Genomic DNA, 15697 nt, shown 5'->3' on the forward strand with positions numbered 1-15697 from the left:
CTGGAAATCCAAAACAAAAACAACATTACCTGGAAAAACTCAGCAGGTCTGGCAGCATCGGTGGAGAAGAAAAGAGTTGACGTTTTGAGTCCTCATGACCCTTCAGCAGAACTGAGTGAAGTTAGGAGAGGGGTGAAATATAAACTGGTTTAAGGTCGGGGGGTGGGGAGAGAAGTTGGTGGGGGGGGCGTTGGTTGTAGGGACAAGCAAGCAGTGATACAGATGATCAAAAGATGTTACAGACAAAGGAACAGGGAGGTGTTAAAGGTGGTGATATTGTCTAAGAGAATGTGCTAATTAAGAATGGATGGCAGGACACTCAAAGTACAGCTCTAGTGGGGGTGGGGTGGAAAGACTGACAGGGTATTATAGTTATAGATTTAAAAATAATGGAAATAGGTGGGAAAAGAAAAATCTATACAAATTATTGGAAAAAACAAAAGGGAGGGGGAAGAAACGGAAATGGGGGTGGGGATGGGGGAGGGAGTTTAAGATCTAAAGTTGTTGAATTCAATATTCAGCCCGGAAGGCTGTAAAGTGCCTAGACGGAAGATGAGGTGCTGTTCCTCCAGTTTGCGTTGGGCTTCACTGCTCTCTTGCCCACATGTCTGTCCTTGGCTTGCTACATTGTTCCAGTGAAGCCCAATGCAAACTGGAGGAACAGCACCTCATCTTCCGATTAGGCACTTTACAGCCTTCCGGGCTGAATATTGAATTCAACAACTTTAGATCTTAAACTCCGCCCCCCCCCACCATCCCCACCCCGTTTCTTCCCCCTCCCCCTTTTTCAATAATTTATATAGATTCTTCTTTTCCCACCTATTTCCATTATTTTAAAATCTATAGCTATAATACCCCCCTCCCAACTGCCCCCACCCCCCCCCCCCACCCCACCCCACCCACGACCTTAAACCAGTTTATATTTCACCCCTCTTCTAACTTCACTCAGTTCTGCTGAAGGGTCATGAGGACTCGAAACGTTGACTCTTTTCTTCTCCGCTTCTCTGTTTGAAGCAGTTAACAGAACATTGTGAGTTTGGTACGACTCTGAGCGACATGCTCAGAGATCATTCAGTGTGCGGTGTGAATGAGGACATGATTCAGAAGAGATTATTGTCCGAAGCGAATTTGGATTTCAAGAAGTCGCTGGAGATAGCGCTGGCCATGGCAAGCACAGTAAGAGATTCAAAAGCCATAGAGGGAGTCCTCCAATAGAGGGAAACCCCAACCAAAAAGGTGCGAAAATGCAAGACTCTGCTGAGAAGCGAGAAACAGCCAGAAAATGAGAAAAAATGACTTAGCAGCGAAAACAAGCAATAATTTCAATAGAGGTGGAAACAAGCAATCTTATAATGATTTGCAGTTTAAAAAAATCAAATTTATTATTGTCACAGAAATAGACACATAATGAGACATTGCAAGGAAAGATTCAAGCAGGTTTTTAAATAAAATAAAAAACCCATTGAGATCTGCAATGTTGAAGAGCCTGAAACAACAAATTCAGACATTTACTCGTTGTTTAATCTGAAAGTTGGAAAGACAGAACCAATATTTGTAACAGTGAAAGTAAATAGCAAACCTGTTAGAATGGAAGTGGACACAGGAGCTTCCACTACAGTAATTGGAGATCATACCTTCAGATATCTGAATAATGGTGTTCATCAATTAAATTTAGAAGTAACAACTGCCCAATTAAAAACATACACGGATGAAGACATTCAAGTCAGAGGCACAAGTAGAGTAATTGTCCATTATGGAAGCCAATGGGCAAAGCTATCCTTATTGGTGGTAGCAGGCGAGGGGCCAAGCCTCCTGGGGCGAAACTGGTTAAAGGAGATTAAGTTATAATGGGCTGAAATTTTCCAGTTGAGAGCAAATGGATTACCCGAGCAACTTTGAAAATACGCCACCATCTTTAAGGACAAACTGGGGCAAATTCAGGGCCTGCAGGCCAATATTCATGTGGATCCAGAAGCAATCCCTCGCTTCATGAAAGCCAGACCAGCGCCATATGCCCTGCGAGAAATAGTCGACATTGCACAGAACAGACTCGAGAAACTGGGCGTTATACAACCTGTTCAGTTCTCAGAATGGGCAGCACCCATAGTCCATGTCCTTAAACCCGACCAAAGTGTCCAAATTTGTGGAGACTGCAAACTGATGGTTAATAAAGTAACTAAGCCAGACAGGCACCCCATTCCAAAAATCGAAGACCTGTATACCAAGCTGGCAGGAGGGACAACGTACACAAAGCTTAACATGATTCAGGCTAATCAGCAACTAGAGTTGCATAATGCCTCCTGGGAATTTGTCGCAATTAATACCCACAAAGGGTTGTACCAATATACACGATTGCCTTTCGGTGTCCCCCCTGCTTGTGCCATCTTTCAGAGAACAATGGAAAGCTTATTGCAGGGACTGCCCCAGGCTGTAGTCTATTTGGACGATGTGTTGGTGACAGGATTCATTGGAAAAGAGCATTTGGCAAACTCAGAAGAAATCTTAAAATGTTTCTTGCAGGCTGGAGTGCGTTTAAAAAAAGGAAAAATGCACGTTCCAAGCGAGGTAGGTAATCAGTTTGGGTCACCGGGTGGATTCACAGGGCCTCCACCCGGTTGAGGAGAAAGTGAGAGCCATAAGAGAGGCACCTGCAGCAAAGTATGTCTCATAGCTCAAATTATTCCAAGGAATGATTAAATATTATGGGCGGGTCTTACCCAATTTCTCTACAGTGTTGGCCCCCTGCATTCTCCACTCAAAAAGAACCAAAGTTGGTCTTGGGAGGCGCCCCAGAAAGAAGCTTTCATAAAGGTGAAACAATTGTTGCTCTCGTCCAATCTATCAGTGCATTATGACCTGACAAAAGAATTAGTGCTGACATGTGACGCATCTCCCTATGGACTGGGAGCAGTGCTCTCTCATTGAATGGACGATGGCACACAACGGCCTAAAGGTTACATATCAAGAACACTCACCACAGCAGAAAGGGGATACTCGCAGATAGAAAAAGAGGGCCTATCAATCATCTTTGGTGTCAAGGAATTTCACCAGTACATACATGGCCGCCATTTTACATTTGTTTCAACTACAAACCATTGCTAGCATTGTTTAGCGAAGACAGGGCTGTACCATCCATAGCCTCGGCAATAATACAACAATGGACTTTAATCCTGGCAGCATACGAGTACACGTTTTGGAAATCAAATCGCAAACACCGATGCACTTAGTCATTTGCCTTTACAAGAAAATGGTGAGGACGCCCCAGTTCCACAGGAGCTTGTTTTGTTGCTAAATTTCTTAGATTCCTCACCGGTACACACTCGACAGATCAGAGACTGGATAGGTTGGGACCTATTCCTATCCCAAATACGAGAACAAGTGCTACATGTTTGGACACAGGAGACTGTATCTGACAAAATGAAACCGCATTTCAACAGAAGACATGATATAACCAGCCAGTATTGCATCTTATTGTGGGTAGCACGGATCATAGTTTCTCCAAAGGGTAGAGAGATTTTACTAATTAAATCACAGAACGCACATCCAGGGACATCCTGAATGAAGACCATAGCTCACAGCTACCTATGGTGGCCTGGGATGGATGGTGAAATAGAGTTTAGTGAAGAATTGTGCGCTGTGTGCAATGTTAGCAACTGCAAAAGTTACCTTCAACAGCTCCGTTACACCCTTGGGAGTGGCCAGGAAGACCCTGGATGTGGTTACACACTGACTATGTGGGATCTTTCAAGGGAACAATATTTCTGCTCATTGTTGATGCCCACTCAAAATGGATGGATATATATGAGGTGAAGTCACCAACATTGATAGCTAGAATTGAGAAGCTACATCAATGTGTTGCTATTCACAGACTACCAGAAGTGGTCATTTTTGATAACGGCACAGCATTTACAATTGCTGAGTTTCAGCGGTTTATCAGCCTCAACGGTAGCACTCATGTAAAAACTTCACTATACCACCCTTCCTCAAACGGACTGGCCGAAAGGGCAGTTCAAAGGTTCAAGGCAGGCATGAAAAATCTAACTGGAGATTCCTTGGCAACCAAGCTAGCAGGCTTTCTTTTGCATTACAGGACCACCCCTCACATAGCAACAGGTATCACACCTGCGGAGTTATTGATGAAACGTTGTCTCAGGATGAGATTGAGCTTAATAATGCCGAATATAGAGGGGAAGGTGGAAAGGAGTCAGGATTGCCAGGAAACTAGACACGATTGGCATCGTTGTGAGCGGAAATTTACCACGCGAGAGACAGTATAAGTGAAGAACTTTGGAGAAGGACCAAAGTGGTTACCGGGTGAAATAAGTGCGGTGACTGGACCTCTATCTTACCCCATGGGGGTGGAAGGCCGAGTCATAGGGAGACATGTGGATCATCTAAGGAAGAGAGAAACAAATCACCAAGAATCGATTCTACCAGTGACCACGACCGGGTCAGTGTTTCCTGTTGAGAGAACTAAACCCAGGACTGACATGTCTGATGTTCCTGTAAGAGTTGGGGAAACAGATTTGCAAGTGCCCACTGAAGCACCTGATGTTCAGGCAACTCTGGAAAAGGAGGTTCCTGACAAAGAATCTGAAGTTATAGATCTGAGACGTTTCACACACATAAGGAAACCCCAGAAAGACTGAACTTGTAAATTACTTACCTCGTAAATATTTTGTTGCCTTGAGAACATTGTATTTGTAAATATAAAATGTATATCTGAGTAAAAGGGGAGCGATGTGGAATTTCACGTTTTATTTAATGTGTAATATACCTTTAAAAACAATGCTTGTTAAGGAAGGTCACATGATATTTCGAACCCAATAGGAGAGCAGCGTGTGCTACTCTGTAGTTAGATGTTAGTAGTGTAGAAATAGAGTTTGAAGTGAAATCACACGTGTAGTTGCTGCTGAGTAACTTTGTAAATAAACTTAAAGTTTCTACCTAAGAAGTGTCTGCTGATCAACTCTATCATTAACAATGCAACTTGGCCACCCCAAACTGAAGAGGTGGCAAAGGGAAAGCTGGGCCCAGAGTCCTGGGCCTCACTCTGCTGCTGCTGAATGTCTCTGAGTCAATGTGCAGCAGCAGCATCAGCAGTAACCCTCCTGTACAGCTCCCTGACTATATAAAAAATACAGGCCTTACAACTCCCTGCACACAGCTTCCTCATAAACAGCCTTTTCAGGGGCTTTGAAACTAAAAGTTCCTGGGATCTAAAGCAGCATCAGTATTCCCAAACCCTGCTGTGTTTGCCTACTGAACATTAATTCCTTGACTGTAATGGCCTGAGGATGGGAAGTGGAATTTAGTTTGTATTCCATTCTGGCAGCTTTACATGGAATTTACAGCACATAACCATGCTATTTTACCCACCTCACCTATGTTGGAGTTTATGTTCCACAGAAGCCTCCTCCTACCCATCTTGATCACACTATCAGGTTAGCCTTCAGCTTCTTTCTTCCTCATGTGTTTATCAACTTCCATGAATGTATCAACACTAGAATCATAGAATGGTTACAACACAGAAGAAGGCCATTCAGCACATTGTTTCTGTGTCAGTTCTCTGCAACAGCAACTCAGCTAGTCCCACTACTCTTCCTTTTTCCTGTAGCCCTGTAAAGTGTTTGCTCTTTGGGTAATTATCCAGTTCCCTTTTGAAAACTGTAATTGAATCTGTCTCCACCACACACTCAGGCAGTGCATTCCAGATCCAACCTGTAAGCTGTCCCCATTCCCCTCCTACAATGGTTCTTGGACTTGATGATTTTATAGGGAACAAAATTGCACAGACACAGGGTTTGGCTCAGCTACAAACTTACTGTTTACTATAAATAAATGTCCTAGCACCCTAACAGAAAACTCTAAGCTGGTTTAAATGACACAATACCTCGATTGGTTTGTCCATTTTAAATCCTCCATGATTCAACCTCGGCTCCCAACCAAAACAAACAAAGCCTTATTAAGAAAGACCTTTACTGGAAAAGCTACAGGTAAAACCCTACGTTTCTGCCCCAACCATACTTAGTTCAGACCAAACCCCCTGCATTTTGTCATTACCCTTAAGTTACTCGAACCTTTCAGTCCCAATACCCCTCAGATTTGGCTGATAACTCACAATCCTCCACATGGTTGGGCCTTCCAGTGAGATCTGTAGGTTCGTGAACCACGTTGACCTTTCTGATTCTCCTTCTTGACTCCAGTACCAAGCCCTTTGCTCTTGTCCTTTTTATGATGATCCTTATGGAAATATCATGAACACATTTCCTGAGGACAACCTGCTGGATGGTTAGTGCTTAGCACCTTCTTTGTTCCTTCAAGTCTGTTCCAGACAAATACTTAGTGCTTAAACTTATTTCCATCCATTGTTTTATCTCCACATTTTAGCCTATTTTGATCCCTTCCCCCACCCCACCCCCGCTAGGGCTATCTGTCACATGCTCGTCCTGCGTTCTACCCTTAATGTCACCATTAGCACATTCCTTAGCAAATACCCCTTTGTCCTTTTGTCTATGATGTCTTTGGCAATCTCTTCTTTGCCTCCACCTATCACTGGCCCTCTTTCCAGCTCTACTTGACCCACCCCCCTCAACCAGCTTATATTTCAACTCATTTCTATATTTCCTTAGTTCTGATGAAGAGCCATACGGACTTGAAATGTTAACTGTGTTCCTCTCCGCAGATGTTGTCAGACCTGCTGAGTTTTTCCAGCTATTTTTGTTTTTGTTCTCCTCAGTGCTGATGTTGTTTCTACGACTGAAAACAATGAATCCCACCAAGGTGAGATATTCCTGGCTCCGAAGCTGATTCTTCATGTGAAAGGTTTCTCTCATTCCGTGCCAGGAGTGAATGGATGTTGTCTGGGGCCATTTAATAGTGTCTATCGCTATCCTCCTCACAGTTCACAATACTTCCAACTCCTACATCATTTTCAAATTCTGAAATTGTGTCCTGTACACCCAGATCTAGGTTATAAATATAAATCAAGAAAAGCTGTGGCCTCTCTATATACCATCTCCCAGTCAGAAGTAAGTAAAGTTTTTTGTAACTCATGTCTCCAATAGGTTTGGATTAAATAATTAAACTGTTCCATAATTAAATTCTAGCTATGCTAAAGAATAATGATTCAAATTACCACATGGTTCAACGCAAAATGACTACTGGCGCTAATATTTTTCTCCTAAAAACCATTGTTTGACAGATGTTTGGGGACTCAAGTGATTAAGAGACAGGAAAACAATGTAATAGTAGATTTAGAAATGATAAATCCAACGCATTTTCTTAGAGTTCAGGCACCTCAAAATTTGGCACAACACCCCTGCTCTTTCCCCAGTGCTGCTGCTGCTGCCCCATGAATCAAAAACCATTTCTTCCACACCAATATTTGAGCCACACATTCAACTCTCTGATCATAATTACCCTATGTCAATTTGCCCATAGCTCATGTAGTAATCCAGAGATTATTACTTTTGCGGTTGTGCTTATTAATTTAGCCTCAAGAAGCTCCAGTCCCTCGACAGAAGCTCTCAGCCCTATCTAATTTGGTACCCATGTGGACAACAACTAGATCCTCTTCCTCCCACTCCAAGTTGCTCCACGGCCGTGAGGAGATGTAACCCTGGCACTGGGCAAGCAACACATCCTTAGCGACTCACGGTCTTGGGTGCAGAGAGCTTCCTGCATCTCTTTTCCTTCCTAAGTCATTGATTACCACATGGATCACCACCTCCCCATTCCTCCCTCAAAATTTTTAACACCCTCCCTATGATGTCCTTAGGAACAGATCCAGCCAGTTCCTGTTGGTACGCTTCTCTGGGGTATCGAATATCTTCACCATCCTGATGTGGAAGTGACACAGTGATGTATTTGATGAAGTTTGACATCTTTGATGTTTGCACTCTTACAAATGTACGAGAATCTCTGATGCAGTCCTGAGATACAAACTGTTGTGAATCAAATATCATGATTTATTAGAAATTAGAGCACATATCCAGTAATATAAACCCCATCAATGGAGCACTGCTTGTCAAAATGACAGACTTCATGATTAAGGAAAGCTTTCTCATCCTCCTTCCTAATGATAGATTGTGACATTCCCAAGAAACTATCATTGAACAAGCAGCTTGAGGAAATCAAGTGTGCTCATGACAGCTCCTTATTATTACTACAGTTTGTGGAACTGGTCGACTTGTTCCTGGACATCAGGTGAGTGGCCAAAGGAGAGGAGATATTTAGTGCCAATGGAAAGCAATGATCAAGTGTATAATGGTTGTAGCTATCTCTAGTTCATTTGGAATAATGGGGAATGTGTTGATTTCTCTTGTGGCTTCAAATGCTACATAATATGATTCAATACTCTTAGTTTTGCCGAAAGCCATCTTTAATCCTCATTGCTGAAACATACAGAGATCAATTAGCTTCAGACAGGGAAATGCCTTCTAGATTCAGAGAAACTTCAATCAAGGAAACCTCTGTAAAGAAACTTGCTTTTTACAAACAATCAATTGTACCAATTCTTTCTGCACAGGAACCAGTCAGATCCAATCACATGTTAACTCGGTCTCTTTCTCCACAGGTGTTTCCAGACCTGCTGAGTATTTCCAGCATTTTCACTTTTTAATGCAAAGGAGTCAGTCAGATCCAATCGCACAATCATTACTGGGACCTTTGGAATCAATAAAATGCAATTCTTTGTGAAAAGAATGGGCTGATCCACAAAAGCATCAAATCTTCTAGTGATCACACGTGGACAAAGGAACAAATTGCAAGCTCCGAGCTGTCACTTCGCATATCCGCAGTAGCTTCTGGAGCCTGGGATTTTGGTTTCCAGTCTCCTCGGGGTTGGGGTAGAGTTTGGGCTAGAAACAAGGCATTGTTATTCTGTGAGATGCAGGCAGCTTTTCTCAGGGAGCAATGTCACTGGCACATTCCAGGCAAACAGAATCAAAGCTATTTATGTCACAGTTGGAGGCCATTCATCCCATTGTGTCTATGCTGGCTGCAAACAACCATCCAGTCTAATCCCACTTGCATGTTCTGTGACCTTAACACTTGAAGTGTTTACCTGGTATTCTAAAATGTGATGAGAGTTTCTCCTCAGGTACCCTCTGATCCTTTAATCATATAGTTTAAATATATTACCACTGAGAATTGAATTCTCTGCTATGGGAAACAGGTCCTTCCTATCCACTCCATCTAGACTCCTCAGAATTTAAACACTAATTAGACACCAGCATGAACTGGTTGGGCCTGTTCCTGTGGCTACAATCCCAAATAAATGTCCCATAACAACTTGTGTTGGGAAGAAACAGCCCGAGATTATCCATTCTATCAACATGGCTAAAATTCTCCATCCCGGCAGCATCCTTCTAAATCTTGGTTTTGGACTTCCTCTGCTCCTAAATGTTTTACGAATTCGGAAATAGAGGGATCTACCCAAACAGACACAAGAATGTCACACAAATTTCAAAGGAAGCAACAATTTATACTGCATGAGAAAAGGGTGCTGATTGGTTGGTAAATTGACTCTGATTAGTCAAAGTGTTGCCCTGGAGACTGCACCAGGGAACAATTGTTCCTCATGCTTTTGTTTAATTCAAAACAGGCTCAACGCTCGTCCATGTTCCTTTTCCCTGTGGAGAGTAGGGCCCTGAGTATGAATAGATGTAGTTACTCGCAAGCATCAGGGAGCCACATTGTGAGCCCAACTGATAATCTTAACTTGGTTATCAGTGTAATTCTTAGCACACTCACGATTGTTCCCCAAGTGCTGTCCAATCATAGAATCACATCTAATGTTAGACATCATGTTCTAACTTTAGCGAGTATGGGCTGGTTGGGTACGGTCAGTACTCTTCCTATTATGTACAGTCAAAGGGATGTGCTGTTTGATTCACTCCGTCAGTCGTTGGCAGACTGGCATCACACCGACACTGAAATTCATATACTCCATTACTCATTTGTGTGGTAGGCAGAGTGTCTTTTTGTCTTGACGGCCGTGTCCTGTTAGTGGAAAATGCGACTCATTTTGCTGCTGAATAGTTGCTCAAATCTTTGAGCTACCTTCCCCTTCCAGGGCAATCTGAGGTAGACTGGGCACTTTACAGGCCTGATGGTGGCGGCCATGGGTAAACTTGTGAGTATGTGAGATACATAATGAGCAATGATCTGATCAGGGAAGCCATTATCCCGCAGGATAGCTGTGATGCCCCCTATTTCAGCACCAAGCTTGCACAGTGAGCAAATAGCTCGGGCCCTATTTAGAGATCCTCGAACAAGCCAATTTCATAGCGGATGGAGCTTTAGGAATCCCAACGTGTATATTGACCAGTGAAGGTAGGCTTGCAGAGAGTAGTAGAGAACCCATGAGCTTATTTCTCAACTAGCACATTGAGGAAGGTGAGTTTGTTAGACAACTCCATTCCAAAGGTGTATTTGATTGTGGGATGGAGCACATTAAGGTGTGTAAATAAATTCTTACATGCAGCTGCAGATTGAAATATAGCAAACGTATCATCTACATATCCAAAATTTGAAAGGGGTCAGAGGTTAGGGGTCATTGCATTGAAAAGGCTTTCCTTAAGTAAATGAACAAAAATGTTGATGAAGGCGGGGCTTAGAGGAGAACCTATGACAACACCATCTATTTGGGCATACATGTTCTCACCAGCTTCTCAAGGGCAATTAGGGGTGGGTAACAAATGCTGGCCTTGCCAGCGACACCCACATTCCTTGAAAGAGTGAAAAAATAACTTAATGAGTGATATACTTGCATTGGAAGCAGTTCGAGCAGATTCACTGGGCTGATTCCTGGGATGAAGGGGTTGCCTTATCAGTAAAGATTGAGCAGATTACGCCAATATTATTTGCAAATTAGAAGAATGACAGGAGATGTTATTGAAACATGTAAGATTCTAAGGAAACTTGACAGGGTAGACTCAGAGATGATATTACCCCTAATGGGGGAATCTAGAACTAGTGGGCACATATTCAAAATAAGGGGTGCCCCTTAAAGATGGAGATGAGGAGGAATTGCCTCTCTCAGAGGGTCGTTAATCTTTGGAATTCACCTCCCCATAGAGCAGTGGAGACTGGGTTATTGAATATATTCAAGGCTGAGTTAGACAGATTCTTGATCTATAAGGGAGACAAGGGTTATGGTGGGGGGACAGTCATGAAAGTGGAGTTAAGGCTACAGTCAGATCAGCCATGACCTTATTGAATGGTGGAGCAGGTGTGATGATCAGAATGGACCACTCCTGTTCCTATTTCGTATGATCTTAAGACACCCTTCAAGCAGAGAGTCAGGATCTCGAAAGGATATAAGGAAAAGGGTCAGGTAGCATTTGAACCTTGTATCTTCCAGCTTGGAGGGAGAGTGTGTGTGTATTTCATCCCTGAATCTGGTACGTGTATTGTAATTGGGTGTTGACATTTCAAATTAACAACTGTACCTGGGGCATTGGGTGAACTGAAGACAGGAATGAAAGGGACAGTATTTGACTGGAAAGTGCAGGTGATATTACCCCCTGAATGTTGGGTGGCTCACAGTTTAGTAGAAACATTGCACTGGATTGTGCCAATGAGAAACAAGTGACAGAGAAGGGTGCTGCACAGGAACAGCCAAGATTTGATGATAAATTGAAAGGAAATCAATCTACCAGTGTTGATGAAAGATTCATTGATGTTTGTTTCTGGGCAAAAATCTCCCCACCCCAGATGGGACTCGAACCCACAATCCCTGGCTTAGGAGGCCAGTGCCTTATCCATTAGGCCACTGGGGCTGTATAGGTGTCAATGTTGCAGCTATTGGGTTATCCGTCTGTCTCTAGAGTCATGATGGGACAGAAGGTCAGTTCCTGTTGAGAATCACTGAGAAATCTGAAGGTATTTTGTGGACCAGCTCTTTCTTTTCATTCACAACCAAATTCTATCAATCCCAAAGCTCCCAACAATGATGTAACATGATGTGATTGTCTCTTGTATATTGACAATTGGTCCAACTGAACCTCCTTAAGTGTCTATTGTAATTGGCCTGATTGTGGGGAAGTTTCTAGAAATGAAAATTCAGCACAAAATTCACAGTCACTTGGGCAAATGCAGGTTAATTAAGGAGAATCATCATGGATTTGCTTAGTGAAAATCCTGTTTGTATAACTTGGTTCACCCAATCCACCAGCTTGTGTTTTGAAGTCAACTGGCATCTTCCTAATTGTTTACTACAATTCTGAGTTTCACATCATTTGTGAACTTCAAAATTGTGCCCTGTCACTCCAAGCCGTTAATATGTATCAATCAGCAGTGGCTTAGTCCTAACGTTGAAGAGAGTTATGTTTTGAAATGTGCCTTTAACTCAAAGTAAATCAGCGAATTCTGATTGAACACCTCGACTTGCAGACATGCCCATAAGATCAGGTTGCCATGGGGAGAGAAACTCAAACAGAAATACATTGAGGTGGGGGGGGTGGGGTGGGGTGGGGGTGGGGGTGCGGTGGCAGTTTTAACACCTTTTCATAGCATCTCATGGAGAAAGGATGGCTGCTGGCTAAGAGGGAGAAAGAAAGGAGCTACTTCAGCTGAACTGTTTTCGTGTTAACAGCCAAGCAGGATGCTTGTGAGAGTTCACTTTCTGTTCAAAAGAAAGGGAACAGAAAACATGGGCCCTTGAAGATTTAAGGACTGATGTGTCATTGAAATGTGCCTTACTGGTGATAATCAAATCCTCAAATCTTGAACGGGGTGTGGGATGATTATGGAAGAGCACTAGAAGTTTCGACCTGGTGGAGTGAGCCTCTGCTGGAGATCTGGGGGTAGCTGTGGGAGTATTCTTATAATGCTACACATCTGCCGGAAGTGTAGCATTGTGTGAAAGAGTTTAATAAGATGTATTTCATATTTTGGTTGTGTTAGTTGGTGAATGTGAAATTTAACTTTGACTCTAGTTTGATGTATCAGTTGCCTGTTAATTAATGTTTGATCTGTGTTGACTTTAGTTAGTTTGTCACAGTTAAAGTCTAAAAAAATGGAGCCTTGTCCTTCAGTTTATTTACATTGGTTGTTTCGGAAATTCATCATTTTTAAAAGATATTGTTCTCGACGAGGATCATAACACAAGTCAGTCAAACATGATTTGTCCTTAACAAATCGCTGCTGACTCTCCTTTATTAGTCAATACTTGTCCAAGTGTTATTAATGTCCTCCCAGTTCACACTTTCTAAAAGCTTTGCTACCACTGATGTTAAACTGACTGGTCCTTTATTTGTCAGGTTTCTTCATCTCCCCTTCTTTGAACAAGGGTGTAACAACCGCAATCCTCCAATCCCTTAACTCCACCCCTGAATCTAAAGAGGTTTGGTTGGAAGATTGTGAACAGCATCTCTGTAATTTCTCCCACTACTTTCACCATCTTGCTCACCCCAGATGGGACTGGTCCTGGCTCCAGAATCCAATGCCTTGTTCATTGATACACTGCAGCTGCATGAACATTATATTCATTATACTCCTGCTTTATCTGTCTCATTTTCATCTTTATGTGTTTAGTTAGTTTTATTGTTATAAATCCAGATTTAATGAGTGAGTTTAAATTCCACCCACTGCCATAGTGGGATTCAAACACTTGCCCCCAGAGATCTCGCCTCAATCACAGGATTATCAGCTTAGTGACATTACCATTACACTGTTGTTGTAACAGAAGCTAAACTGTACATAGCACCTTCAGTGTGAGCCATCAATGCCAGTTGTAGAAAGACATCCCTGCTTTTATAGTCCATCCTTCATTACATTAAGTGCCAATATTCTATTTGTCTTCTTAATTACTTGCTGTATCTGCATGCTACTTTGTTGTGACTCATGTACAAGGACACCCAAATCCCTCTGTACTGCAGAATCCTGTTGTCACTCTCTATTTAAATAATATCCTGCTTTCTTTTTCTTCCCGCCATAGTGGACACCCTCACATTATTCTCCATCTACCATTTTATGCCCACTCCCTTAATATCTCTTTTCAATCTCTTTGTATACTCCTCACAACTTGCTTGCCAAGTTATGTTTGTATAATCAACAAATTTGACTACAATACAGTCAGTCCCTTTATCCTGCTCATCATTGTAGATTGTAAGTAGTTGCGTCCCCAGTACTGATCTGTGTGGCACGCCCACTAGTTACCGTTTTCTAGCCAGTAAATGACCTATTTACCTCGACGTTTAGTTTCCTGTTAGTTAGCCAGTCATCTCTCCATGCTAATAAATCACCCCTACACCATGATCTCTCATCCTTTGCAGTAACCTTTTATGTGGCATCTTATAGAATGCCTTTTGGAAATCCAAATACACTGCAAAATTTCCCTCACCTCCAGTGTTGTGCACCTATTATGAGTACGAGGTTTTACAAGATGGTTATATATTAAACTGTCTTTTTAATACAAAGTAAAATTGAGTAATGGACATGGGCATGTGATCTCCTACTAGTTCTGCCCAATGATATGCCAGTAAGAAGATTTGGTTGCCATGGTATGTGGTATGTGTAACATATAAACGTGACATGAGGTTTTTGATCGTGTTAGGAAGTTAAAGGGGAATACCTTTTCTTTAGTTCAGTATTGGTTGTTTACTAAATAATATTTAGTTGTAGTTGATTTTAATTTGTTTGCTACAGGAAAAGTCTTCAAATGTGAAAGCTTGTCATGTGATTCTTTCAGTCAGTCACTGGGAATTCAGCTCTCTCTTTTAACAGTTATTGGTGCTGACAGGGATTGTAACAGACCACCAAATTCATCTCACACCCTTCTGTCCCTCAGCATTCCAAAGGGACCATTCCCTCTGCAGTGCCCTGGTCCATTCCTCAATCACTCCCAATAACCCCTCCCATTCCCACGGCATCTTTCCTTGCAAGTATGGGAGATTCAACACCTGCCCTTTTGCCTCCTCTCTGCTCACCATCCAAGGCCCCAAATACTCTTTTCAGGTGAAACAGTAAGTAACGCCTTCTTCTTTCAATTTAGTGTCCTGTTTTTGCAGGTCACAATTCAGTCTGATCTACATTACAGAGGCCAAACACAGATTGGGTGATCACTTTACCAAACACCACCATTCAGTCTGCGAGTGTGACCCTGAGCTTCCGGTCACCTACCATTTTAATTCTCCACCTCGCTCTCACACCCACCTCTCTGTTCTCAGCCTCCTGTAATGTTCCAGTGAAGCTCAATGTAAGTTCGAGGAACAACACCTCATATTTTGATTAGACACTTTACAGCCTTCCGGAATCACATTGAGTTTAACAATTTCAGACTGTAATCTCTGACACCCCCATTTTGTTTCCTTTTCAATGCATGTTTCAGTCTTAACCTTGTCTTTCTCTTGTGTTGCTTTCAGATGGCAGCTGTTCATTATTCTGCCATTCACACCTCCTCTGGGCACATCTTTTGTTTCTTTACTTGTCCCATTACCAATCCCTTTGGTTCTGCACCACCAACTCTTTTGTCATTTAATGTCTCCCATCTACCGCCCTGTTATGGACCTGTCCTATTGTTCTTGTTCCACCCTCACCCCTTTCCCTTGTTTAAAAACTATCGCTTTTCTAACTTTTCCCATTTCTGATGAAAGGTCATCGACGTGGAACTTTACCTCAATTTCTTTCTCCACAGATGCTGCCAGACCTGCTGATTATTTCCAGCATTTTCACTTTTTAATGCACACGA

The 15697-nt window shown here is 42.4% G+C and overlaps 1 non-coding gene across 1 annotated transcript; it reads right to left on the reverse strand.

The window, feature by feature from the left end:
• Nucleotides 1-11713: 11713 nt before the first annotated feature.
• On the reverse strand, nucleotides 11714-11786 carry trnar-ccu (transfer RNA arginine (anticodon CCU)). Its single transcript has one exon. It is a non-coding gene; the product is annotated as a tRNA-Arg (tRNA).
• Between the last annotated feature and the right edge of the window lie 3911 nt (nucleotides 11787-15697).

The sequence above is a fragment of the Cetorhinus maximus genome, chromosome 16 (genome assembly GCF_964194155.1).
Source record: "Cetorhinus maximus chromosome 16, sCetMax3.hap1.1, whole genome shotgun sequence".
Lineage (NCBI taxonomy): Eukaryota > Metazoa > Chordata > Chondrichthyes > Lamniformes > Cetorhinidae > Cetorhinus > Cetorhinus maximus.